The sequence below is a fragment of the Seriola aureovittata genome, chromosome 10, assembly GCF_021018895.1.
Source record: "Seriola aureovittata isolate HTS-2021-v1 ecotype China chromosome 10, ASM2101889v1, whole genome shotgun sequence".
NCBI lineage: Eukaryota > Metazoa > Chordata > Actinopteri > Carangiformes > Carangidae > Seriola > Seriola aureovittata.
Genome location: NC_079373.1, coordinates 14,273,900 through 14,298,708, shown reverse-complemented (window position 1 = coordinate 14,298,708; position 24,809 = coordinate 14,273,900). Strand labels below are relative to the sequence as shown.

At 40.6% G+C, this 24,809-nt stretch overlaps 1 long non-coding RNA gene across 1 annotated transcript; it reads left to right on the top strand.

Annotated features, from left to right (window-relative positions):
* Positions 1-68: 68 nt before the first annotated feature.
* LOC130176102 (uncharacterized) lies at positions 69-15,533 on the top strand. The gene is made up of 3 exons (XR_008828834.1): positions 69-244; positions 3,680-3,757; positions 14,902-15,533. It is a non-coding gene; the product is annotated as an uncharacterized LOC130176102 (long non-coding RNA).
* Positions 15,534-24,809: the final 9,276 nt, after the last annotated feature.

Sequence of the window (24,809 nt, the reverse complement as noted above, 5' to 3'; positions counted from 1 at the left end):
AGGCTACAAACCGTCACCATGACCTTAACTATTGACTTTAACTAGCAAATTCTAATCAGTTCGTTCTTGAGTCCAGATTAATGTTTGTGCCAAATTTGAAGAATTTCCCTCACACAGTTACGGAAATATTGTGTTCATGAAAATGGAACAGACGGATGGACGGACAACCCAAAAATATAAAAACCTGCCTGATGCAGGCCGCGAGCCTGCAAATGGATCCTTTCGGGCCAGGTTGCCGGTGAAGGTGGGCGTGCACCTTCTCATACAAATTGGTTTTTTTTGTGGCTCCAAAAAACAAGATGGCGATATCCAATATGCCAAATTCGAGGCGTCAAAACAATACATCCATGCTTCAAAACGGCTGTTCACAAACCAATGGGTGGCATCACGTTGAGTTGCCACTTGCATATAACTCAAGATTTAATATGTTAATTACGATACCATTTAACACAAATTATAGGATAAAACTATGAAGTAATTACATTTTATAGCCAAACCGTCAAAGGTCAATGTGACATAAGGTTTGGCAAGAGAGGGGGAGATTGTGACCATAGACCCTAGACCACATTTCCTGCAACAACCATGAGGTAGTTTCTATAGTTACTAATTTTGCCTGATATCTTTCCATGTAGGCATGGGGTTTGTTGTTGTATTAGCTTTGCACACCTGTAAAGATGGGACAGTTATCTTCTTAACAACATTATCACTATTTTTTTCACTCTTTAAAACTCATTGCTTCACAGGATTTGGTGACATCTATTTGTCTAATTCCCAGTGCAAAGTCTAATTGGGGAGAGTATTTGAAAACACCTTCAGGGGTGTGCAGGACCTGAAAATGTGAGTGGGAACATGCAGGAATAAAGCACAGTAAAAAGACGTGATTAGGACCATCTGGTTTATTGCCAGATCTTTAACCCCTGTCTTATTATTAATATTATTATTATTATTATTATTATTATTATTATTATTATTATTATTATATGATTAAATCCTTGTAGTCATTCTATCATTTTTAATGTAATTTTGATCAATAGCGGTCCAGGAAGAAAGGAGAAAATGTGTGTCCAGTATCTTAACTCAAGGTTAAATTTGTGGGTTTAAATCTGGTTCACGATTGCTGCAAATGTTCGTTTTTTTCCCCCTAATTATTTTTTCTCTTTCCTAATGATTTATTTTTTGTCAAGGTTCACAGCTCTCTGAAATGCCACTCAATGTTAAGTCCCATAAAGAGGGTAGGCATATCATTTAAGTAAATTCTTCTCATCTCATTAAGAGTATTGTACAATTTATGTGAACATGTTGAATATTTTTTGAACATATGAACTGTAGTACTCTGGTATCTCCACAAGATGTCAATATAGTAACACAAGAGTAATATTCCCAGCTATACTGCAGATTTTACAGTTGTGCTCTAGGGAGTAGGCTATTATAGCATTGTTGTGCTCTTTTAAGAAGTGATGGCTGGGGTTCTGGCCTCTCCTCAGGGCATTCACACTTCAGAATGTTAAACTACCAATACTTAAACCCCGGGGGCATCCTTCCTTTTTCCGTACTACATCCTCGGTATTTATCACACCATTTATTTCATGATTTCTCAGACCTCTAATGATGTTACTTTAATTTGGTCACCTACACATGCTAACAGTCAAACAGTGAAAATGATAACATCCCAATGCCCTCAAAGTATTTTATGATGATATGGGGCTTATCATCAATATATTTAGAAAGTAGGGCCATACATTCTCTGTGTCCTTATTGGTTAATATGCTGCATGGAAGTGGCAACATTGACCTTAAAGTTGTTCAAAGTCAGCGTCTAATAGCTCATTAGTTTTAATGAGTGGATGTTAAATGGACTGAAGTCACTGTAGTGCACAGGTTGAGAGGTGTCACTCAGATGAGAAAGTAAACAATGAACCTGAAAGACATTCCTCTATGGTTTGCAACCCCCACTTTTACTGTATAAAAGAACACATTGTCCTACAGTGTTTTCTAATTGTGGCTCTCACACTAGACTGCTAGATTTAAATATACTGTATATATATATATATATATAATATATATATATACATATATATATATATATATACATATATATATATATATATATATATATATACATATATATATGTGTGTGTGTATGTATATATGTATATGTATATATATATATATATATATATATATATATATATATATATACAATGCTCAGTCATTTTTTCAGGTGCAGGCTTTACAGTTTTGTAGTGACATAGACCTGAATTGTGAGTGTAGATGGATATGAAAAACTGCAATTAGAATTAGAATAAAAACATACTTAAAAAATACAGATAAGGAATACATGTGTTCCACATTATTCTATACTTTCATAAACATAAATACTATATGTCAATAGTGAGAAGAGGAAATGTACATTTCCTTGTGAAAATATCCTTTCTTACATCAGTGCCCAAAATCCATGCAAAATAAACAAGAAGTAACGTCTCTGTGGCTGCTTTGAGAAATTGGTCTCTGGAGACAGCTTTCTAGGTTAATTTATTCTGTATCGGGCTGGCAGTATGTGTACTGTCACCACTTTTAAACTTGGGGCAGAGCACATTTTGTGTGCAATACTGCCTAAGATAACTTCTTATGGCTCCTTGGGATGATTGCTGCCGGTTGATTCTGGCAGACCATGAGACAACCCGTTTATTTGTTTGTTTGTCCCGTGAGTTTTTGGCTGGCCATTCAGGGCTCTGTTTGGCCCTGGTCCCTGTTGGGCTTCTATTTCTGAAACCCAAGTGGCTCTTAATGAAGCTGGTAGGGTTGGCATGGGCCCTCAGCAAACCCAGGCCTGATCAGACCCTTCTTCTTCTGCCTTGGCAGCCACACTCCATTTGCTCCCTCTGGCTTCCTAATTTAGTAACGGTGGGTAAAAATATGCGCTAACGAACAAGGTCTGGTATGTCAGGCTAGCGTCCAGAGAAGAGGGAGAGAGGGGAGGGGGTGAGGAGAGGAGGTGGGGTTTGGGGGGGGGGGGGGGGGGGGTTTCACAGCAGGCACCCAGTGACAGGGGTAGAGTCACTCAGACCTCTCTGACATCTGTGTGTTTGTGTGTATGTGTAGACATTCAGGGGAGTGCGTGGGGGTGGATGACGAGCGAGAGGTGGAGGGTGAGCTCTTAAAATTTCTCACCCTTGCCAAACTCCATTCAAACACTTCTAATCATTCCTCTGTTTTATTGCAATCACACTGTGTGGCTGCTAAGCAAACCTGTGGTATACAGTGCAAATGGACTAATTATTGAAAGAGTTACATTTTCATCTTAAGCTGCTATCTAATGAGTTTTGTTTTTTAACACTGTTGCTGTATCAGTTTCCCTTCTTACAGACCTACAATCACTTCCATATATTTTGGTACAGTTTTCCAATAAGGCATACTTTATAAATAATAATAAGTTATATACTATGGACTATATATATCTATAATATTCAATTTGTTAGAAGAACCTTTGGCTGGCTGGATTGTTGCATCATTGGACATCATTGAACATTGTGTAGGAGGGGCAGATACAAAATAGATAGAGTAATCGAGTAATGCCAACTGTCAAAAGAGGAACAAATCTTTATTTTTCAAGTGACTTTTGAGTGGTGTATAACCACATTGTAACCTGCCTTGTGTTTTTATGCTCTGTAATTCATTAGGATGGCCACTTCACTGGATGACCATCCTACACTTCCTTTTCTATAAAAAAGCTGCAGAGAATCCAGACTAGAATCCAGGTATGAGACAACCTATGACTCTTTAGTGGACATTTTGTGTTTTATTCATGTTGTTTGGAGTTGGTGTGTGTACTGCTGGATCTGTAGGGTAACCCTTTCACATGTGAGATACAGAGCTTCCTGGCTCAGCTATGCATACTGTAGGTGTTTAGTTACAGACCATGCAGGCAACGGAAGAAAAACATGTTATTTAATGTATGTTTACCCTATACACCTCAGACTTTCAAAGTTCTCCATTTTCCATGGACCCATTCCAACAAACATTAATGGTGAATAACTTTATTGAGGCCATTTCAGTGAAAGACATGGAAGAAGTGGTGTCAGTAAACTTTCTTTTAGTCATATAATGGCTTGAAATATTTGATTCTGAATAATGGTTCCTTCCTACAATGCAAAATGTGCAATGCCAAAGTGCAAGCCATTAAAAAACAACACAGAATGAAGGTAATATGAGTTCATTAATACATTTTTAAGCTTAGAATAACGTCCACTGCTTGAGATGAGTCCTGTGCTTGCAATTACTCTGTTTTCATCTGTCAAGACACTCTACTGTAGAAATCTGCCCTCAAGCACTGTAGCACTTGCCCTTCCTGTTCACAGTTTAAGAGGCTCATGACAACCTTGTCAGCTTCACTTGTAAACCTAAAGCTGTAGATGAAAACAGCAAACCTCTGTGTCTGTTGGAAGATGGCAGCAGCCGAAACAATGCATTTACAGGCCGGATAACAGCTGCTCAACACAGTAGATTTTTATCAATTAATTAAAAAAAAAAGAATCACAGGATTTGTCATGAAACCTATGTCTTGCATCTGGCTGCACAGAGAGATTAGGTGTATACCTCAAGTTGTATGCTGAACTTTTGCCCACACAACTATGCGGTCGCAGACTTACAGGGTAACAAACCACACTGTCCCCAGCCCTTGCAGGAAAGTGTTATTGACATTCTGCATGGTTGATATAACTGGTGGAAAGATTCTTCTTGCTGAGCTGAGTCAGAATGAAAAGAAATGCACTATACAATTGACATTTTTATTCCTTGATCTAATTGTCATTAATCATTAGAAGTTTGAAGTCATGTAATGTGCATTTCATATTGCTTTAATTTGATATGAGTGTTTTTGCTCAATAAAATAATACAAAATGTCATACATATGTAAAATTACCTCTTTGGAATTAATATAGCTATTTCATAAAGAGACCATTTGTTGCTGGATTGTTATATTTAGCAGTGGGCTAATAAAGCAACTGAGATAAATTATTATATCTTAACGTACAACTCTACCCAGCTTTAACTGTCAACACAGGAATGTCTGAGCAGCCTTGCGTAATAAATAGGGCGCAATTTATGGATCCAATTCACAGTAAAATGAATGCCTACAAACTCTTATTACAGTCTAATTCAATCATCACTCATATTATGCTTGGTTATCAGTATGTCACAGTTATTTGTTAAAACCACAAACTAGCACCCAACTTTTATACAGCTGTGCCCACTTCCTGTGTTAGTTAACCCACAGATACCCGCCCCTCAGCATGAACATGAGCCCCTGTCATAACAAATAGTTTTTAAAGTGGGAAACAATAGAGTAGATTTTATTTAATATGACATATTATGACATATATATTAAGTTAGATTGGTAAAAAAAAAATTTTAAACAAAACATAATTTTCTATTGCATTTGTAGAAGCAGTTCTGGAGTTAATAAAGTGTAGCACTACATGTACGAGACTGATATTGTGAAATAGTGCCTTTATTTTAAACTGAAATTTGGGGAGAAGTGGCACCTTTCTGTTGCTGTTAAATTGCATGAGTCGTTTTAGCACTTTAACAAAGGTATGCTATTCTGACTCACAGCAAATATGCTAATGTCTTCACAGCTGCTAGACTTCAGATAAAGCATGTTATTCGCACATAGAATAAGAAATGTGTTTCAGTACTGTAATCAAAGTATTTGTGCGAGTAATGCCACTGTTAAGAGGTAGAAACAAAGCCAGACACTTGAGCCAAGCACCCCTTCCTTTGAACTGACTGAAGCCGTCCATAGCAAAGACATGATAGTTACAGTGCGATAAGATAAGCTGTCTTCCTATCCAGCAGCGTCGTTCCATGCCAGTGCTTTGTTAAACAATAGTGTCGTATTCAAATGTGAATTGTTCCCTTCTATGGCAAAGACTTAGAATGGCTTAAACTTGTGTTTATCCTTACCCAAACCTTGGCCTAATTTGAAGCATACGCAGGAAACAAATCTACTATTGTTTCACCACTAAAGCGTCTTCTCTTCTCTCTATTCAATGTCAAAATCAAAGATTACGGAGAGCTTTGGAGGTGATATTGCCGTTTTCTGTTTAGACAATGGCGCTTCTAAACCAACAACTGTGTTTTGTGTGCTGACAGTGAGTACATTCCTTCATAATTGCAGTTTTAGCAGTATTGTGACAGGGAGATATGTGTATGGGGGAGTTTCATCCTCTTCCAATGGTGCTGCAATCAAGCTTTCGGTGCTAAAATACGGATCAGCAACTGTTCGCCAGACATTTCCAAAATGATGCAGAGGGGTTTGTCTGTATGTCCACACCCTCTAAATCCAAATGCTTGTAGAGAAGATGGTGCAGGTCCTCCTTCTTGGTACACTGTGGTCCAGCCTTGCACTCCCTGTCACCTTGATGTTAACCAGGGGAAAAATCTGCAACTTGCCCATTCGCACAGTCAGAAAGCAGCAATTCACTGTTAATTGTGCTTATGGTACAGTGGTATCCAGCATAAATACATTTCACTAATCTCTCTAATTACACGTGTAAAGTCTGTGGCGTCTGTCCAGGAAAAAGAGAGAAACAGAACTTCTCTGACCAAAAGAAACTCGACAGTTTTATGAACATTAGATTTTACTATCTCACTTTAACTAACATATGTGATGCACATTTGATGTCCCAAATGTCAGTCAGTGATGTTTCAGATGACTTTTTCTAATGTCATAATGAGAAAACTTTGTGAATATGGCACTTTTCCTACATTCAGTGCACTTAAAGCAGTATGCTGACTGCAAGAGAAATTGATCAGCTCTGAAGTGCTCAAATGAATCACTTGTACTTAAGACTTGACCAAACCATACTTTTAACCCCCCACCCACAAGAATATGCCTCCAAAATGAATGGTTTACACCATAGGAACATCAAAATGGTGAGTCGGGTGAGGGGTGTGTGGGGGGTTCACTTACCTTTGGCCATGAATGTGAATGAGAGGCTAAATGTCTGCCTGTGGTTCTTTGACCTTTGTAGCTCCTCTGCTGACTTGGTTCAGGTAAGTGCAGGTTGTATGATGCAGTGGTATCAATAATGGAAGAAAGGCAACCCTCACCCCCCACCCCCACCCCCCCTCCACCCCACCCCTCACCCCACCCCCTCTGGCAGCTATGTGGGTCAGAGGAGGCTCTCAGTGGATGGGAGAGATTGATGAAGAGCACCAGGGAGAGCGTCGGAGCGCCTACCTCACAGCGGTGCAACCCAAGCCGCTCCCCCTGCACTTGTTCCAAGGCCCCCCTCCTGAGCTGCACCGCCTCGCGCTCTTTAAATGACCTTCAAATTAGCCTTATTTTTCAGGGCCCCAAACCCTTCAGGGTCCTTCCTGGAAAGATGGTGGGTCTTGTTCTCGCTCTTTTTCTCAGCTTTTTCTTCTGTTATCCTCCTGTTGACCACAGATGTAGGAGAAAACAACAAAAGGAGTGGAGCTGGTGTAGCAAAGGTGACTGATTTTCACTCCTGTTGTGTCTCTGATGTAATCAGATAAGTGAGCTGTTATGTGTTCCTGATTATGCAATTACACACACACACACACACACACACACACACACACACACACACACCCTTTCAGTACACCTACTCTCTCAAACAATTCCTTTGTCGCACATCCTTATTTCGGCATCTGCGGACAATGATACATGTGGTATATTGAGAGGTTTGTGTATATGATGGTGGATGGGAGTCGCAGTGGGATCTTTCTTTCTCTACATCACAAAACAACATTCTGTCAGGCCCACCATCCATCACTACAGCTGTGGTTTGTTGTACACACAGCAAGTCATGCTGGTCCTCTGTCCAGACCTGATGCAGAGCTCTTGATTATCCATTTGCATTAAGGGAAGCACCTCTTTCTAATGGAACTAAATGACTCAGACAGCTGCAATTTGTAAGGTTATGCTTTGCTCTTGATGGAATGGTTGCCTGGCAGGCTTTGATTTATGAACTTTTTCAGCAATTTTCTGGATGATTTAGGTTTATTATGGTAAGACAAAATCCCTAAACTCATCTCTCTATACCTGTGACAGATCTGGAGAGTGTAGAAGCTCCTCGCAAACTCACCTCACCAATCAACACCAATCCACAGCAAATGATAGAGACAAACACTTGTGTAATCACTCAGGCTGCGAGTTGATGCTTAGCTGATATTTTAAATGGACCTCTTAGCTGTGTGTGAAGTGGCGCGCAGCAGCCTTAAAGGTGACCCTATATAGTACAGGAATGTGTTGCACTCCTTAGGGAAAAGCTTTGACTTTTTTTCATTGTTATTACACTGCGATGAAGCCTTACCCCAAGAAGACAATACATCTCCATACAATATTGGCTTTAAACATTTTATTTGCACAAGTGGCAATTTGTCATGGAAAGCTTTTTAACACCCTCTCCTTTTTTAACTGACCTTGTGCAGAAGAGTGCATGGAAACCTTTAACTCACCAAGTTAAGATAATGGAGTGACTGTGCAACAATTATTCTACACACCTCCCTGTAATTATCCAAACCAAACAGATTCCTCTTCATGATAAATATTCTTGACAAAGGGTAAATAGCCCGGAAATTAAGATCAAAATTCAAAGCCGTGTCTTTTCTCTACAGGTTCCCTCTGCTTGCTTTTGACACGCTGCCAAACATTTGGAGCTCATTCTCCAGCTATCATGATGGAAAAATCGGCAGAAGGGATTGTAACTCACAGACAGTGAGAGAGTTAGAGAGCAAACATCAAGGGGAATCAAGTTGGAAAACATAATAAGTCATCGTGTTAGCGGTGGAGTGAAAGAGACGGTGTGAAAATAGGCAAGAGGACAACCAGAGGTGGGGCATGACTGATGGCTGGGTACGATGGGGGCTTGTTGCTTCAGAAGGGCAAACCTGACCTGATTGATTGGCTAGTATTTCAGAGAGGCCCCCGTGCCCATTTGCTTATGATGTAGAAGGCGTAAAGACAAATAACGAAAAGCAGCCAGTGTAAGATGAAAGATTATTGAGTGTGAATTAGGAAAAAAAGAGAATCAGGTCATGGGAGGATATCGTGATGGTATATATATTATTTAAGCTGAGTGTCTGCTGTTTAACTCTTGATCGCTGCCTTATTGTGTTTGTCTTTCATTTCACAGGGGAAGCAGCACGTTTCATGAGTAAATTCAATCTTTTTTCTTTTTTTTGTAGTTGTACTTTCAGCCACGTAACTCACATACAGTAAATGAATGTTATACTTACAAAAGAGGAGGCAGTAATATTGTAGAAAATAACAAACTGAAAGCATCTATGTCAGGACAAGTTACAGCAATTTTTAAATAATATATATACACAAAGGGAAACATGCTAGTGACCTGTGCTGTAGTCAGACACAGCAAAGCTTAAATTGTAACGCTAGCTCTTTGTTTAGCATATTAGCATGCTAACGTTTGCTCATTAGCACTAAACACAAAGGACCTAAAACGTCATAGTCATAAACCAAAAATATTGAATAAATGGAAAGGGAATTCAAGCTATTACAGTTCATCCTGACATGAATATCTGCAAAACATTTTGTGGCAATCCAACTTTTAGCTGCTGAGATATTTCACCAAAACCACTGCTGGTGGTGTTAGAAATAAATACGGTGGGATTATCACAGTCAGTAGGATTTATCTTCTAAGGAACAATAATGTCTGCATATGGCAATCCATTGGATAGTTGTTGAGATTTTTCAGTGTGGACCTATGTGGTGGATGAATAGACAGACATACAGACAGACAATGCCACGCCTAGAGATTTTCAGTTTATTAAGATTTACATTTATCCTGTATGTTTAATTTTCTCTAGCAGAACTCCCTCATTACGGTATTATAATGAAAGGCTAAGTGTACTTCGAGGGTTTCATTGCATTAAACTTCATATCTAATCTCCCCAGTCTCTCCTGACGAGTGTATGGCTCTGTTCCATGAACTACAACAGAAAAAAAAACACTTACTTTTGGAATGTGCTTCAATGGAGAGCTTTTCTTCATCTGTAGAGTGTGATTGCTCTTTCCTGACTGTCTAATATCTATCCAGAGAGGTTATTACAAAGAGAGGGATATCATGGTGCATTATCCACAGACCTAGTATAAAAACAATCATGGAAATGTACTGAGCACTTTGTAAGAACATGACCAGCTGTTTTGCTGTTTCAAAGGGGGAAAGAGGATACATACTGCTTCCACATTGCACTTTTCCTCTGCTTTTGTCTCTTTGAACCTACTTCAAACATTAGTCAGTGTGTGTTTAGTGTCATGCCAGCCATGTGGATGGCATATGCTAACATTGCAGTTGGGCTGACTTGTTATAGGTGTGTGTGGTGACCAGTAGCTGTTGGTTATGTCCCTGAGCTGTAACTTTGATGTGAGGTGGTGGATGCCAGTGATGGAAAGGTGATGGCTGAGGTAAACGTGTATATGGAAACAATTCAGACACAAGCAGTGTACAACAGTAGCCACATGAAAGGCCCCTTTGTGGGGCTCTGCTACCTTACAGATGGTACGCTTCCCTCGTCCATTAAATAATAACAGTACTCTCCCTGGGCCAGATGTGCTGAATCCTTATGATGCTAAATGGAAAGAAATCAGCTAGGCTTTACTCTTTAATTGAGCACTGGAGTGTTTATTTTCTTGAGACTGTCATAATAGACTCCAAAATTCCCATAAAAACTCAACTCTGAGGGCAGATTAGCCCATTTAGCACCTCTAGACAGTATTTTCCACATGAGACAAGTCTTAAGTGCAGTTCTGCTGGTGGCAAGATTTCCACACGGGACTGGCCACATCTTTAGTCACTCCTTATTTCTGCTCTGTGATCTTGCACTTAGAGGCACCCCTTGTAAAAGCAGCAGTCGCAGGGAGGTCGCCCTGACATCTTTATCATAATTGCCCTAAATACCCCCATTAGAGAAGCTAGCCAGTATCCTCAATAACACTAGTCATCCCTGGTAGCACTGGTGCATCTAATTGCCTGGGCCTTTTTTTTGAAAGATTGCCTGACATCAGCAGGGCTCCCTATGGGCTGGCCCTCTTCATTCTCTGCCCAGCAAAGCATATCGTTATCGCAGCCAGCAAAGAGACCCGGCCTCCCTGCTCCTGGATAATTAACTGTCTGGCTTAACTGCATAATGGAAAAAAGGAACATTGGAGGTATGGTAGTTATTCAAGCAGGCCTTGGAGAGGAGAGGTATAAGACAATACCAGGGTCATTCATGCTCACCATTTTTCAGTGGGATGGGTGATAATGTAGAAGGATAGGAAGTCATATTGGAGACAGAGGCTGGTTATGGAGGATTGGTTTCATATGATAATTAGGCCCATATGCTAATTGCCGAGGAAGCTTGATGAATTCCTCCAGCCCAGCTCTCCTCTCCAGTACCGGCTCCCCTATCAGCTCTCCCCAATGTCCCCCACTTCAAAGGCTTGAACCCTCTTTACATAGCACTATTTCTCTCTGTTTCTTTCTGCTTCACATCAGTCCCTATCAGTGTGGAGACCCCCCCCCCCCCCAAAAAAAAACAAAACAAAAAAAAAAAAAGAGACAAGAACAGCAACAGCAGGAGAGGGAAGTAAAGGGCTGTCTGCTGTTGTTTGACATTTACAAGTCTCTTAGTGAAATGCATGATGCCCATCCTCGTGAATGTGTGCTCGCAAGTGTAATTAGAACACGGCAGGCTCGTGTTTGTCTTTGTGTTGTTGTATGGTGGAGGTATCAAGGACAAGTGCATTAATGAGCACCTGGAGAGGAACAGCTTGTGTCTCCTGGTTAGTGTGACCGCGAGCAGGGCGCAGACTCCTTCACTGACTCAGATGACGTGACTGATGGAGGGGGAGGTTTCTGTCAGATCTGGGGCACTCCCAGGAGCTGCAGTTTGTCTCGGCTGACAACAGCGCTCACCAAAGGGGCCCCCGTCCCACACATCAGCTGGAAAGGCGAAAGAGGATGTTGTCCTTCCCTCTGTACATCGAGTCACACTGGTCCTCCTTTCCTAAATTCTTATATATTTCTCTTCGGTGTGTGTTTTCTCTCAGTATTCATTTATCCCCTGAAAGTATACGACATGTACAGTTTAAGTAGCAGCTGCAAAATGTTCAAACATAAACAAAAATCTGCTATGTGACATGGATGTTGAAATTAGTTATCCAATATGCTTTTAAATAGAGAATTTGATATATATCTATCCCTATCAAAATCTTTTCTCACATGACATAATGTGGCATCTGAACAACAGATGGTTGATGTGTATACATTATTCTATTGATACACAAATTATTACATTAGATGTTTCATTATTGCTGGTGTTCAGCATTCAAAGTCCAACCATATCAGCACAAGAGGTTTGGTCAAATAAGGATAAGAGAAAGTATGTTTTATTGATATTTTGTGAATGGCAAAAGAACAAAGCGGCAGAGTCATATCCTTAGTTATATATGGATTGAACAGGATGCATATGGAACCAGAGATATGGGAGAGCAGCTGGATTTTTAGTTTGGCATTGCTTGAAAGTGTGCTGATATACTGAGTCCAGCCCGTAATGAAAAAAAGAGCATACAGTCTTCCATGCCACTTAACAATCATAACACTGTGTTTGTGCCGTGACATTGAAAATAACTGCCTTATTAGATTTACTCTGTGGTATGACATTGCACGTGCATGCAGCTTAAAAGTGCATCACTGACCCCATAAAGAGAATAGAATAAATGGAATATTGTTGACCAAATAGCTGCTCTGGAACTTTTTGGAGTTTCTAACAGTTGTCTAAAGAAGAATAATGCCAGACACATGACAAAAAAGGCAAGTAATGAACAAATTCACACGCATTTCGTCACTTCACACACTTTCCTGTGCTCACATTGAAGTTTTATAAGCTCTGGTCGGTGATGTGTTTTCCAGGTTCCAGTCTGCTGGTGACAGAGCTGCTGGTTTTATAGGTACAATGACTCTCTACAACGGCTTTAAACACATGATACTCATTACAGTAGAGCATCCCTTCAACTGTTCGGGAAAATTGAAGCTTGGAAAATTGGAGCAGCATACCACACAGTCTTCTCCTCTTCTCTGTGACTTCTTTTTGCCTGCTTTTATTCAGCGCACTTGGTTTCTGTGAACTAAACACTGAAACAGGAAGGAAAGGCTCAAGGTGTTGAGCTCGTGCTCTGCTTTAACCCGAGATGGGCCTTTGAAGTGAGTTCTCCATCCAGTCAGACTTATTTAGAGGTTTGATCTACTTTGAACATCAGATGTTAGCAGTGTGGTGTTTCGCAGAACTGAATCTGCAAGCAGTATCGCAGATGCTAAGACTGTCCACAGACTTGATAAGGTTATTGATACAGTACTTCCTCCTTGCAGTTTCTCTACTGAAAATCCCCAGCCGAGCCCACAGGGACACCTGTGCTTGTGTTACAGCTGCCCCTGTTTACCATTCTCCACCTCAGGCTCTTTCCATTGAGAGAAAGATGCTGGCTAGGGTGCAACTCTGCAAATCCCACCTGGATGTGGCATTTGTAATAAACAACCTAGGGGCATGACTGCCACCCTTTTCTCATTTAACTCCCAGTGCTCCTCCTCAGGCCCCTTCAACACTGTTCATAAGCTCCCCAAACAAACTCTAATTTGAGTCTTGTTTAGTGCCATATAAACTGTGGTGAGCTGTTTCTTAGGTAACTCCACGGGTAACGTGTGACAAGGCTGTTTCACTGCATGCTCTCTTTTTTCCTCTCTCTTTCACACACACATGCACACTCACTCTTCATCACTGTGATAGCACATGAGGGGGAAGATATAGTTATTCAGGGAATTATCTGCCTCATTGGTGCCATATCTCATCCCGTGCTTTTGTGCCAAATGGCCGTGTTTCCATGGAGCCTGCTTGTGTTTACTGTGACGTGCCATGGCAGGGCCCTTTCTGGTACAGAGGGACTTAGCGCACAGCAGTGGAGAGTATTTCAGTCCCTGTCTGGAGTTTTGGGGCTTACTTCTCCAGCTCTCCCCTCTCCTCCCACCTGCTCTCCTTGCTGTTCTTTCGCTGGGTGCCTGTGTGGCTGTGTGCTGGTGCTCCTGGCCCTGTTCTTAGACAGACAAGGCTAATTGAAAGGGAAGGCTGCTCTCTGCTGATCAGCTCTGACAGCAGTGTCTTGCCAGAGGTGGGTGTGCCACCCCATGCTGAGAGTTTTCACAGCAAAATAACAGTGCTGTCGTGAAAAACACAGACCGTGCCACGATTACCCGGGCAGCTTGCCAAAGGAGCCAGATGAATTTTGCGGACAGAAGAAAGAGGGGAAACCCACTTTGTCTGCTTTATGACTTTAGGGAGGAGAGCTGTGCCAGCATTTAGTGAAAATCTAACAGGCGTTCTCCCATTTCATTCAGGGTGAGAATGAAATGAAACTATATTCTTTTTCTTTTTTTTTTTTTAAAGAGTGCAACAATTAATGATCATGTTTGATCACAGATGTACAGTCTGGCATTTTGTTTTGCTTTCCAGTGTTACAGAATAAAAGAAATTGTTCACCCGGAATTTAATATTCAGCGATTAACAACTCACCCCACCGTCATCAAAACAATAAACACACAGGAAGTTTCATCTGAATGTTCTTCTAAACTACTGAGGATAACAAAAGAATTTTGCATTGAAATCCAATATGGATCCAATTTTATAGAGCTGTGAAAAGATAGTATTATGACCATAAAAACAGATATTGATTAATCATAAGTGAATTGCCATTTTCAGGTGAATATGCCTTTAACTCAGAGTTTGATCGCCTCATTCCAGCAGATCATTTTCATCTGCTTCAGGTTCTCAGATAAACAGCTCCTCCTCTAAACTTTTGTGTTGTGTCTTACCCTGCTCGCAGGCCCTTTCCACTGCCCACATCAGAGGTGCCACCATCCAGCGTGACTTGATGCACCAGGACAGGCTGGGACCCCTCAGCAGGCCCACAGTGGACAGCTGTGATTACTGCTGACAATAATTTATGGTCCCTTCTGATTGAAAACATGAGAGCTGGAGATAGAAGGGCTGGTGCGGAGTCAAGGCACCACCTTAAGATATAAAACTGAGGCCGCAGCTGCTGTCAGAAGCAGGACTCCTGCCAAGCTCTGCAGGCCCTCTGCCCATCCAGACACACACAAGCTCTCGTTTTGCTTTCTTTTCTCTTCTTTTATATTTTCCTTCCTCCTTTTCTTTGCCTTGTTGTAGTCCTCTTCTACATTGTGTCTCTCATCATTTCTATCTTGCTCATAGTACTCATATACTTTGTTGTCCAATTTTAACTTAGTGCAATATCATACTGGATGTTTGTCTCAGAAAAAATCAAATTAAATTTAGCTGGAAAAGAGGCTATTCTTTCGGTCCGAATTGCAAAGAATGCACAGAAGCGGCATCAAAATACATAAAGTAAAACAATAAAAACACTCCATGAAAGGAACGATGCGAAAATGTAATATTGAGGAATTGTGCAAAATAAAAGAGGAACAAATACTTATCCACCCTGGCTGATCAGGTGTCTCTATAGTGAGCTTTTCCAGCCCTGAGATTACCATGCTAATCCTAACAATAGCACTGTGCAGCTGGTTTGAACAACTATCTGCACCATTGTTTATGTTGTCATCCCTGCTGGATCGTACTCATGAGGAGTAACCATTTTAGTGGATTTGCATTTACTATTTCAGTGCCACGTCTAGGGCTGACGATCCCTTCCTCGAAAATGATGTATGTTCTGGGTATTATGTTCTATTTCTAAAAGAGGCCTTGAACTAAAGAGAAGGGTTAGCAAAGCTCTCGTGGATATAAAAACTGAAATTAAACAATCCCCAGATTGAGCTGAAAAGGGTTTAAATGGAATCAGATGGTATGAAATTGCAAATACACTTGAGTGAAATGATGTTCTTTTAAAACAGGTTATGTCAAATTCTCTCTTTGATTTCTTCCGCGATGCTAAGTAGAAAATTCACTGTCTGTTTAATACATGTTCATATGGATTAAATTTCTAAGTAAAATGTTTTTCATTAGGTTTGAATTCTCGGGGCTATGGCAATTATAACAATATCAGATGTTTCTCCTATGAATTGCCTTAATATGTACAATACTGTGGACATCATGTTCTTGGTACTATTTTCCTTAGTTTTAAAAATGTGTTCCAGTAAAGACTCGTTCAGCTTATCTCACGCACTCTTTTTACAACTGTGTTAGCTACCTGTTCATGTAAAAATAGCACCTCAATCTAAGGACGGAATATGTTTCCTTTCAGAACACAATGGTTTGCAGCAGCCTCAGAGTTGTGTCAACAAGAGAGGGAGCGGAATCCCCCCAAAATTCAATGCACACTACTTTGTTGTTGCTCAGAAATAGAGTCTTTATTCACTTACAGTAGCGACACAAGACCCTGAGAAAATACAACAACATCCTATCAATGGATACAACAATGTAAAAAATAAAAGCAGCTGTCCGGGATCTGTCCCGTGAATACTCAATTTTTCATCTAATGTGTCCAATCTGTCCAGCTCCAACCTCATTACCATGATCTTGAGCAAGAAACGCAGGTACTGAAATTGAATGTGGTGACTGAGAGAGACAGAGACAGAATCATCAGATTTAAAAAAAAAAAAAAGAAAAAAAAAAAAGAAAAGAAAATGAGCCTCAAAATGTTTCCTAGATGAGTGACCTATATAAACTGTGCCATCAGTGCACAGCGGAGCCCATGTTCCACCATGAAACACATTTAACTTTAGATCTAGATGTTCTCTGAGAACTACCAGGACTCAGATCTTCATGTACCAATGCCGTACAACTGGGTAATCACTACACTAATACTTGCCACGCTAAAAAAATATCTTGCTATTATTTGGCATCGTGGAATATGACCTGGACTGACATATCTCTGGAGAGAGGGAGGAAACCATATAAACCCTAATGAACACAGGAACTCCAAACAAAAAGGACCGGGGGTAGGAATCAATGCAAGGACCTTGTTGGTAAGAGCCAGTTTATGAGACATATTCATAATGGAAAATAATTGTAGCTCAAAAACAACTCACATTCATAACATTTTAAGAAAGTTTATAATTCAGACAAATGAAATAACTGGGCAATATTGGTTCAATTTTTCAAGTAGCATCCACATTGGGTCATGACTTTGTCTCTGACAGCAGCTCAGAAAACACAGGAGAATTCTGTCAGTAATGGTAGTCCATCATTGTCAATACATACTGTATATTCAGAGATATAGAATTCAAAAGTATAAAATCGCAAATGACAGTGTATATGAATATATGAATTTCCATCTGGATTTTTAATACAAATATTTCTTGATGATACATATTAAGAATATGCTACTTTCAAATTTATCAGTCGTCGAATGTGAGTCATTTTTATGACCTGTTTACAAAGTCTTTTCAAAATGTTGTGAAAACGTATGCGTATAGTTTCGTAGCGTTTCATTGAAACATAAGCACTACCTGGATGGCTGCTGATGTGCACGTTTTATCCTTGTTACACCTGATTATAGGGTCAAATTTTGCACCTTCTAGTCTTGATCTCATATGATTACCCTTTGCTACTTGGTTGCAGCCATTAATCCCTCCTCCTATAGTGACTGACAATAATTCCTGCACTTTGTCCAAGAGACACTGCAACCATTCATCACTCTGTCACCTCTCACAGGGGACTCACTCACGGTGTCCATTTATCCAAAGGAAAAAAGTCTGCCTCTGTACTGTATATACATACTATAGCCTCCATGATGTTGTCTGATAAACTGAGGAGAAAACCGATGAAAACTCCACGCTGAATCTGTTAAATGGCGCAAGATAACTTATTAATGATATTTAAAATATCCATTATACTATTAGAGAAAAAAAAGAAAGTGAAGTTAACATTATGGCAGAGTTGGTTGGTGGTTGTTACTGTTTGCTTGATGTTTTTTAGCTCACAGCAGGCTGATACTATCAGATCGCTATGTCTTTCTCTCTCTCATCTCTCTCTCTCTCCCCTCCGCCTTCCTCGCTCACATTCGCTCTCTGCCACCTGCACACACTCACATACGCACACATCGATGACATAAAAAGACTGCTTTCTGATGAATAAATTTGTATATTTTAGAACCTATCCCCGTTTCAGCAAGTATTCTCCAGAGGCCCTGCCTTCTTCTCTCCTGAGTTCCCCTGCAACCCAGTGGAGTCATTAGTCTGCTTGCTGTGTTGAACTCTTTAATCATCTGTGTGTTACATAAAAAGAGGACTATTCCTCAGTGACATACAACGGCATGCTCAGCTTGGTTGGGGCTTGCTTTGATGTGTATAGGCTGTTGTGTTGTGTCTGCACTATAGGCTTCTTCAGGCTCAGTTTTTCCATTTCTCTGTGGAGGTGAGATAAGATGTCAGTCTTCCTCTTGTTGCAGTAAAGATGTGACTGCGAGTGCATAGTTTGCTACTAAATAGGAGCATCAGGCCTTTGTAGATATACATCCTACAACAGTGTAGTGTAGGGTTGGTTCCTGTGCCTGGATCGTCTTCATTTTTCCCGTGTGATAGTGAACTACTTACATGGTCCCGACTGCTAAAAGCCCCTCATTAGTAATTCACATATTAACAACAGTTAATCTCACTTTAGTTAGTTATAGTTACTAAGTTATAATCACAAATGTCTTACAATTCCTTGTCGGTGTAAATTTAATTAAAACTTCATGTTCACACTCCCATATACATGCTGCAACAGTGTTCCACAGGGACAGAGGCCGGCGCCTGCTGCCATGGTATCAGGTTGCAGGTCTGTCAGACACAATGGTGAGGAGTTGCCCCGCGGCTCGGCCTGAGAGGGCAGAACAATGGAGCCGCAGTGCAGACGGAGCAGCAGAGGGCACGACGAGCCGATCTGTCAGCCTGGCAGAGTTGCGCAGGCTACTCCGGCCCCAGACCCTCTCCTCGCACATACAATGGAGGGTGGGAGGTCAAGAGCACGAGGAAATGGAGGGGAATTCCCAGCATGCTATAATAAAATGGAGTCCTCTATTTTGGTGACTGAAGGAATAGGACACAGTCAGGCTACACCCTGCATACATCATGACTTTCAACGATTACAGTGAAGTCATTTCAGTGGGTCACTGTGCAGCTGGAGATAATCAATTTATGGGTCAGTGCTTCACTCTCTTGGAGCACTGCTCATTACTTTTGCATAAAAGTCAATGGCTTGTCTCTCTGACAGCTGAACTTGTACCATGGGACCATTCCTATGCTCTCTTCATGGTTATCAGAACTTGTTACTGTAAAATCTGGTTCTAAATGAGAGAAAAAAAAATGTTTTCAATACAACTCTTTTTCTGAATTTTATTGCAATAATGTGAAGGATTTTGCTGGGCGCATCTAAACGGGCAGTTCATTATATTGAAAAATGAAATTAAATCACATCAGGCCATGACATCCAATAAAGCTGAGTGTGTCTGATCTCTTACACCACTTACAGGAAGCATATCACTTTAGACCAATTCTTCGTACAGCACAGCCATAATATCCCCATCCTTCCCTTTTATCTATCAAGCACATGTACACTGCCCGAATCTGTTTAGGAGGACTAGGCGTTTAGTCGGGGCTGTGTACAAACGGACGTCCTGAAGACTGCTGCCCTCAGAGTGGTGACTAAGGGGGGCTAGTGAAAGCCAGATTTTGTTAAAGCTCTTAATAAGGCACAGTGTGATATATAAGCCCGCAGGCGGCAAAGCTCTGTGTGCAAACACTTCAACCACTCGTGTGATAGGGCAATCTGTGTATGGAACAGCGGATGGCCTAACAAGTCTGTTATTTCACACGCGACCCTATTTGGCCTCTCTGATATCCTTAATTTGGTAGCTGAATTTGATATAGTGCTGCAAATATTTGCTTAGGCACACATTAACTCTGTTTGCCTGGTATGTTACGATAAACAAACCGCAATGGTGTACTGAATGTAATAAATGTTAAACAGTGCATGCAATTATATACTTCACATATCTAGCCCTCCACACTGAAAGCACACTTTGTGGACCCGAGCTCTATTTTGACAGATCGTTATTCCCCTTCCTGGCCACCTAGGGTTACATTCAGAAATTAACTGTTTATGAGATGTCCAGGGTAGATGGCAAATTTTAGCCCATATTTCAGAGTGAAGAAAATATAGATTTTGACATGGAATTTCACGGTTTGAGTGGGCAGAGAATACATTAAAATGCACAGAGAAATCAGGTACCAGTTTAATGCAGATCATAGACGCTTAAATAACTAGTAGGTTGCTTTAAGCCTTGTCTCTTTTCCTCTTTTCTGGACATTGGTTTTTTTAGGACTCAAATTTTAAATCACAGACTCAAGAATGGATCTTTCCTTCTGCCTTTTGTGCCTTTACTTTCATTTGTGCTCTTTCATTTTCCTTGACTTCACTATACAAAGTGGGAAATGGCATACAAGTTAAGGCCCATTTGCTCTCATACATTCAGGCTTTTTTATCTTCTCTGTGTCATGGATTTCTTTCACCACTCTGGATTTTATAAAAGCTCTTTTCTCCTTGCCAAAGTATTGCCTATCATTCCTATTATATCTATGAAAACACTGCACTAACTTACACAAGGGAGGTTTTTGTGTCAGACAAGGACTTGATAGACTACTACTAGAAGAAATCAAACGGTGAGTGGGGAAACTATCATGCAGAATATTACATCTTGCTTGCAACTCATGCAAATTTAGTTGCTTGTTTTGAAGGGATGCACTTGGAGCACATCTATCTCCTACTGAGGCTGAATGAACTAAATGTTTGCGAAGTAATGTAATGTTGGTTTTTTGCATCTGTTCATGTTCATCTTTAAAGGACCTATATCTAAGATTTTGCTGTTGCTAAATCGCCAACATGAGCATTAACAACTGTTTACTTACGACTCTAGAAGAAACATTGCGAGTTCAGCATCAAACACCATTCTTTTACCCGCCGAGAGCTATTTCCAGTGGTGGAAAGCAATGCCAATGTTGACTCTTGTTTTGCTTCTATTTCAATCACTTCTTTTCTTCTACAGAAGTTAGCCTGACCAGCTAGCCACATTCTGATAGTGAGCCACTGTAGCGTCCAGTCTGCCCTGAAGAAGAAGCGATGCTCAGAGGGTGTATTATAACATCTTATATTTTAAAAGCAACGGTGGGTCAAGCAACCATCAACGCCACCTGCTCCCGGCAAGGAATCCATGTTCAGCGGCAGGGTTAGGGTTATATAGCCCTTTAAAGACAAAAATTAACTAATCACCCTCAGAGAAGATACCAAATAATACGTTTTCTGCTGTGATTAATTACCTTAAATTCAACTCAGAATGGAAGGAGTGAGTGTGTGAGATCAGTAGAAAAGTAGGGCATCGGTGGTCAGCTGTATTTGGATTATAAGTCAACATGCTTTTAGCTGTGCTGCCTGCTGAATCAGCTATTTCTTCATAAGGATAGTGAATGATCTTAATCCTGTATATCCAGGTAACCTTTTCTGAAGGAGGAAGGATACAAGAATAGTGCAGACATTATAGTCAGGCAGGAATGTTCATACATGAGATTAGATCTTAGATTTTATACTCTTTTCTTAAGTTACTGGTTGAGATACCGGCGCGGAACAGCTGCCACACTATGAGGAAAACAAGTGTCCTCTTTTGAATGTTGGAACTTCATATCTTTCTCTGTGAGAATGCATATATACCCTGTAGTTTCAGAAGGCACAGGCAGTTTCTCTTACTTCTTCATAGTTGTTCTGAAGTAAGCTTTTCTCAGTGTGGTGACAGCTTGCAGCACTGGTGTGAGAGGAGGAGAAGACAAAGCACTCTACTCCGAGGCTGTGTGTGATTAATGACAGAGGTGTGTGTTGCAGTGGGCACCCTCGGAGCAGCTACAGATCAGTCTTCCTGTAAGACAAATCTGACACTCAACAACCCACCGCCCCACCTGCTACCCCCTCACCACCATCAAACCCTCAGCTCCTCACAGCCAAGTGCACCCAGCACGACATCACACTCATAAATCATCCTAAACAAAGCATGTTTAATCTGTGACGCGCAGGCCTGACACGCAAATTTATTACCTGTTGTAGGAAAAAACTGCATGTGCCCCTCTGAGTCAAGCCTCTATTTACCTTTGAGAAACCAGTAAAATACTGGAAAGACAAAGTCTGCAACAAAGAAAAGCTGATGATGGCAGTGTCTTTCAGGCTGAGTTCAGGAGACAAAGCCTCGCTCTACTCAACATACCGCTGCCTTTTCATGGTGGATGACATGCTTGCACGACTTTCTCGACTGCACTTGCCAAAAAGATTTAGGGATTTTTCTCAAGCACATTTGTAAAACATGAATACCAAATTATCTCTTGTGGATTAGAGTTGGATAGCTGCTCTACGCCTGGTATGAGTCATAATGCTTAGCGAGAACTGGGCACCTACTACCTACAATTGCGTGATAGGGTAGGTTTTTCAGAAATCAACTGTGCAGTAATAGAGCATTGTGAGGGAATATGCATGCAATGTTGTGCTCAGTGTTCAAAGGCAGCAGTGTAGCAGCAATTTAGAAAACATGAGAGCAAAAACAAGAGCTAGTGTGAGGGAAAATGTTCTAAAACGTGTTTCAAAGAAATGTGGACCTGTGCGCCATTTCTCTGGCCGTTTGTGTGCCATCTATCGGTTGAAAAAGATTTAATAGAAAATAAATAAATACATAAAAATTTGGAGGAGAGTGGAGAACACTTTGTCTTCTCTAAATGCTGCCTACGTGTAAACAGTGAGAGAAGATTCAGATATCTTTAGCTTTCTTGCTCTACAGTCTGACGAAATGAATTACAGCAGCATTAGCTTGATGTGGAGTCGCAGCTAAAATGCCAAGGAGAACTGGCCGAAAGGCAGAAATTAGCGTGGTCTCTCCCACACATTCCCTTTGGCAGACTCCCTTGATCCTGCTTGTCCTCAACATGTCTTTGCACTGTAAATGGTGGGAATGAGAAGTGATGGCACCTGCTGACTGGCTTTGGCAATGTCAGAAACTCACACGTACACACATACACACACACACACAACAAGGTTTTTGCTTATGATGCAATCATCAAGTCAGAAAATCTGTGAAATTAGCCAACAGTGAAATGCTGAAGTACAAAATGATCGTTATGCATCATAAAACATGAAAGTTTTATCCCCTAAAAGCCAGAACAGGCATTAAAGCATCATAAATGTTGTGATTCTTTTTAAATAAATGCAACCACAGGAATTTTTTTTACAGCTGGTACTTATTTTGAGAAAAAGGAAGAAATCAGACAAAGTGTTTTGTTCTATTTATTCTACACCAATGTATGTTTATAGGTATGAAATTGGCTAATGGCCTATCACCCAGGAACTTATGACATTGTGAATTATTGGAGTCATTCCAGGTGATTAATTAAATAATACTTGAAATTAGGGACAAAATGAATAATGGTAAGAGCAGTTTCATTCCTGACCTTGTTCAATTTTTAATGAGCTCAGTACGATGGAGACTACATTTTTATAAATGGAGCTATAGGCTCATGTGAATGTTGGAGATAATTAAAGAGTGTGTGTTATTAGCCGGATCTCTGTACATCTGCGGGACAAGGGGGGGGGGGGGGGCATCAAGCAAACAAGACAGCATGAGTGTTTGGGCTACTCCACCTTGCAGTTGATAAGAATTCGGCAGCGTAATAAACAGAGAGGGATACATTTAGAAAGTAGAGGTAAGAAAGAAGAAGTAATCTCCAGAGAGATCATCAGCTCATCATAGGGACCTTTGTATGCTGTCGTTCTCTGCCTCAGGAAGAGCACAGACGTTCAAGAAAACCTACTGTGTCAAAGTTGTACAGAAGTGAGATAAAAAAAATAAATAAATAAAAAAAAAACCAGGAGAAAAAACATCAAAGTCATTCCTTCATTAAACCTGTTTAAAAAATAGACTGAGACTGTCCTGATTTAGAGAGGAGCATTTGACAGCAGTTGACCATCACACCTAACTGGACACCTTCCTACAGGCAGACAGTCGCTGGAGTTCTCATAGCTCTGTGTTATCTGCTCCGCTTTAGTCAGCGAACTGATATCACGAGGGTTTTCATTTCAAGTGTCATTCCTTCACATTAACAGTTGTGTGCTATTCTACGCTATTTGGAGCCGACAGGCCCTGGTTACTTTTAATTACAGTGGGTAATAAGAGAAGAGATCCAGACTGTGAGACATGGAGTATTTTTAGATCTTGATCTTGATTATCTAACACATCACTGTGGTTTCCTCAGATACGACTTTGTTGGAAGACTTTTGTAACACCAATATGACTGAAATCATTGTGGATGGAAAGTTTTAGCACTTTGAAACATAAGTTAAATCAATCAATACTTTTCGAGGTACTTTGTTGTAAAAACCCTTCTAGATCTGAATATTTTGTATGTTCGGCTAAAAGAGTTCTTACAATTGCTTGCACCTTTGTTTGATTGATCCATTTGGTGCTTATTTACGAAAACTCAAACTTCAGTGTATTTAATTGGCAACTTCATATTTCAGAGTCGTTATCTCAAAAGTCACTGAAACTGCAGTATGGCATTTGTTGGCAAGGTTTGTCGCGTGACTGAATGTGTAGTGTGCGGCGAGTAGAGGACCGCGGATTGGTGAGGGGTGTTGAGGGCTTTTCAGAAAGGCTGTTTTAATGAGCCTCAGATAATGAAATGCTATTTCAGAGCTTGCCGGTTAGATTGCTGTCCCAGAAAATTGTGTGGCTCAGTGATCTGTTTGTGC